A 4,941-nucleotide genomic window follows, 5' to 3' on the forward strand; every position below is an offset into this window, starting at 1 on the left:
CTCTCTAGAACACTCAAGGCCTTGTATAGATATTTTAGGACTTCCCTAGAGACATGTAGAAATCTCTAGACTTTGTCTTTACTTGTAAAGTCCTAGATTACTCTAGAACTTTAGGCAAGGGGAAGGATGCCTATAAATAGGGAGGCACCCCTCTCATTTTGTAGATAGAGAAAGCATTGCATTACCAAGCCTTGTAAAGCATTCTTAAAGCTTAATACAAGTTCTTGCTTTCTAAGTGTTCTTCTTGTCTTCTTTCGGTTGTTCTAGCCAAGTGTTGTGCGTGAGTAAGGCTGACTTAGCGCAAGGAGGGTGCTAAGGCCGCACGAGTAGCTTAGGAAAAGTAAGCTCGTGACAGTTGGTATCAGAGCAGAAGTTCGATCGGAACCTCGCTCGACATAATGGTAAAGCACGGTGCTACCAAAGGTGCATCAGGATCCAACCCTTCCGAGGAAGTTACGCAAAGGGGAAGTCGCGACGAGCATGTCAACCCTGACGTTCCGAGGCGGGAACGGTCTAAGGATATGATCTCTGCTTTCGACTCACGCCTATCTCAGGTGGAGGAGGGCGTGAGTGGCATGGAGGCCCATGTGGATGATCTAAGCCAACGGGTAGACGGCTTAGAGGCGGAGGATGCTGCCATCCACACTGCGATCAAGGGCATGTTGGCCCAGCTAGAGGAGTCCTTGCGGGGCGAGATGGCGAAGATTCGCGAGGAGTTCATGGGGGAACTCACCAAAATGCGTCAAGTCCACGAGAAGGAGTTGAATGGCACGCTTGCACGCATGGAGGAGATGCATGGGGACCTGGTCCTATGCAAGTGCGCATTGGCTACGAGAGCCGGCACCAGCGGTATTGTGGAGGCTAAGCGCATCGAGGTGCCAAAGCCTAAGAGTTTCGGGGGCTCGCGCAACGCTCGTGAAGTTGATAACTTCTTATGGGGGCTAGACCAATACTTTGGAGCCGTAAGCATCACCGAGGAGGACGCCAAGATTAGAACCGCGGCTCTCTACCTCACCGACACTGCCATGTTATGGTGGAGGAGAAGGCGAGGAGATATTGAGAAAGGTACATGCACCATCGACACCTTTGATGACTTCACTAGAGAACTCAAGAGACAATTTTGTCCCGAGAATGCCGAGGATGAGGCAAGAGCTCGCTTGCGAAGGCTCAAGCACTCGGGGTCTATTCGGGATTATATTAAGGACTTCACCAACTTGGTGCTTGAGATTCCCGATTTACCCGACAAGGATGCTCTCTTCAATTTTATGGATGGTCTCCAACCATGGGCTAAGACTGAGCTAAGGCGACGTGGGGTGCAAGACCTTGCTACCGCCATAGCCACGGCCGAAAGCCTAATCGACTACACTAGTCCAAAGGAGTCCACGAGCAAGCTGAAGGAAAAGAAGAGTAGTTATGCCAAAGGTGGGGGAGACAAGAGCCAACGCAAAGACGAGCCCCGTCAAGACAACTATGCGGCAAGAAGCAAAGACAAAGGCAACCAAAAGGACATGAGGAGTTCAAAGCCCAACAACAACAAGTGCTTCCTTTGTGATGGGCCGCATTGGGCTAGAGATTGTCCGCAAAAGAAGGCACTAAGTGCACTCTTAGGGAGTCATCAAGGTGAAGCCGAGGGCGGCGACGAAGGTGTAAGCATGGGGTCGATGCAATTACTCAACGTAATTCGATCGACACCCAAAGTCCAAGCCAAAGGCCTACACTTCGTTGACTTGACAATTGGAGGGAAGCCAACGTCCGCAATGCTCGATACGGGGGCGACCCACAATTTCATCTCGATTGAAGAAACCCGAAGGCTAGGGCTACGAGGGAGTGATGGAGGGGGCTCCATCAAGGCGGTTAACTCACCCGCCCGACCAATTCAAGGCGTGATTCGAGGAGTCAAGACTACCGTGGGGGCATGGTGTGGAAACTTGGACTTCTCGATTGTTCCAATGGATGACTACAAAGTCGTCCTAGGGTTGGAATTCTATGATCAAGTCAAGGCCATACCGGTGCCGTTCGCCAATAGCATGTGCATCATAGATGGCGACAAGGCGTGCGTCGTGCCGACAAAGAGAGGCGCCAAGCAAGACTTGAAGGTGTTGTCGGCACTACAATTCAAGAAGGGCGTCAAGAGGGAAGAGGAGAGCTACCTAGCCATCCTCAAGGAGTACGATGATGAGGAGCCGAGGCCACAAGACGACGTGCCCAAGGAGGTAGCCAAAGTGCTTGAAGAGTTCAAGGATGTGTCACCATCCGAACTACCCAAGAGACTACCACCAAGGAGGGAAGTCGATCATGCAATTGAGTTGGAGCCGGGAACCAAGCCACCCACCATGGGCGTATACCGCATGGCACCACCCGAGTTGGCGGAGCTAAGGAGGCAATTGAAGGAGCTATTGGACGAGGGATTCATTAGACCTTCAAAAGCACCCTTTGGTGCCCCGGTCTTGTTTCAAAAGAAGAAAGATGGTTCCCTTCGCATGTGCATTGACTATAGGGCGCTCAACAAGGTCACGGTGAAGAACAAGTACCCCATCCCTCTCATTGCCGACTTGTTTGATCAATTGGGGCATGCACGCTACTTCACGAAGTTGGATCTTCGATCGGGGTATTACCAAGTGCGCATAGCCGAGGGTGATGAACCAAAAACCGCGTGCATCACAAGGTATGGTTCTTACGAGTTCTTGGTTATGCCATTTGGTCTAACAAATGCACCGGCGACGTTTTGCACCTTGATGAATAAGATATTCCACCCTTATCTTGATCGGTTCGTGGTCGTCTACTTAGACGACATTGTGGTGTATAGCCAAACCTTGGAGGAGCACGTAGAACACTTGAGGGAAGTGTTCAAGGTGCTAAGGGAAAATGAGCTATACATCAAGAGGGAGAAGTGCTCTTTCGCGAAGAACGAGGTGTTGTTCTTAGGGCACAAGATCAAGGATGGCAAACTCATGATGGAGGATTGCAAGGTGCATGCCATCCAAGAATGGGAGCAACCCACTAAGGTACATGAGTTAAGATCTTTCCTTGGATTAGTGAATTATTACCGCCGTTTTATCAAGGGATACTCGGCGAGGGCCGCTCCATTGACCGACCTTCTCAAGAAAAACAAGGCATGGGAGTGGACGACGAAGTGCCAAGAAGCCTTTGAAGACTTGAAGAAGGCGATATGCGAGGATCCCGTGTTAAGCCTACCCGATCACACCAAGCCATATGAGTTGCACACCGATGCTTCCGACTTTGCCATTGGAGGCGTGCTCATGCAAGAGGGACATCCGGTTGCCTATGAGAGTCGGAAGCTCAACGACACGGAGCGTCGCTACACGGTGCAAGAGAAGGAGATGACGGCCATCATCCATTGCCTTAGAGTGTGGCGGCACTATTTGCTTGGGACAAGGTTCGTAATCATGACCGACAACGTAGCGATAAGCTACTTTCAAACACAAAAGAAGCTAAGTCCGAAGCAAGCTCGATGGCAAGATTTCTTGGCGGAGTTCGACTATGTCATGGAGTACAAGCCGGGAAAGGTGAACGTGGTAGCCGACGCACTAAGCCGGAAGGCGGAATTTGCAAGCATATCGCAAGTCACTAGCCCACTCTTGAACAAGATCAAGGAGGGACTCAAGGCGGATCCACAAGCACAAAGTGTCATCGCCTTGATAAAGGAGGGCAAGACACGGAGGTTTTGGATGGAGGAAGACCTCCTATACACGAAGGGCCGCCGCATCTATGTGCCAAAGTGGGGCAACTTGAGAAGGGAGCTCATGAAAGAATGTCATGACTCCAAATGGGCTGGCCATCCGGGAGTAAGGCGCACACTTGCCTTGTTGAAGTCCACCTATTATTGGCCAAGGATGCGCGATGGAGTCGAGGAGTATGTGAGGACATGTCTTGTATGCCAACAAGACAAGATAGTCCAACAACAGCCGGGGGGCTTGCTCGACCCCTTGCCCATTCCCGAGAGACCATGGGAGAGTGTCTCTATGGACTTCATCACTTGTTTGCCAAAGTCCGAGGGGTTTGGGAGCATTATCGTGGTGGTGGACCGATTTAGCAAGTATGCAACCTTCATGGCCGCGTCAGCCGATTGCACGGCCGAGGAGACCGCTAAGCTATTCCTTAGCAACGTGGTCAAGTTTTGGGGCGTTCCGAAGAACATTGTGAGTGACCGAGACCCACGCTTCACCGGAAGGTTTTGGACGGAGCTTTTCAAGATGCTTGGGTCGGACTTAAGCTTTTCAACAAGCTTTCACCCACAAAGTGATGGGCAAACGGAGCGCGTCAATGCTCTCTTGGAGCTATACTTGCGGCACTATGTGAGTGCCAATCAAAAGGATTGGGCCAAGCTTCTTGACGTGGCACAATTTTCTTATAACTTGCAACAAAGCGAGGCCACCAACAAGAGTCCTTTTGAGATTGTCTTGGGGCAGCAACCAATGACGCCTCTTTCCCTTGCCACTCGTTACGAGGGAAAGAGTCCCGCCGCGTTCAAGTTTGCCAAGTCGTGGCACGAGCAAAGGGAGTTAGCTCGCGCGGCGTTGCATAAGGCCGCCTCAAGGATGAAGAAGTGGGCGGATAAAAAGAGGAGGCACGTGGAGTTCAAGGAATGGGACCTTGTACTCGTGAAGCTCTTGCCACAACAATTCAAAGCCTTTAGGAAGGTGCATAAAGGCTTGATACGCAAGTATGAGGGGCCGTTTGAAGTTATCAAACGTGTGGGCAAGGTTTCATACAAGCTTCATCTTCCGCCCAAGTTGAAGATACATCCGGTCTTCCATGTAAGCATGTTGAGGCCTTACAATGAAGACGTGGAAGACCCATCAAGGGGAATTTCGCATCGGGCACCAACGGCAGTTGTCACCTCCTTTGACAAGGAAGTAGACGAGATACTTGCGGACCGCGTCATCCGGCGTCGAGGCGTGCCAAGCTACAAGGAGTATC

The sequence above is a fragment of the Fragaria vesca genome, linkage group LG2 (genome assembly GCF_000184155.1).
Source record: "Fragaria vesca subsp. vesca linkage group LG2, FraVesHawaii_1.0, whole genome shotgun sequence".
NCBI lineage: Eukaryota > Viridiplantae > Streptophyta > Magnoliopsida > Rosales > Rosaceae > Fragaria > Fragaria vesca.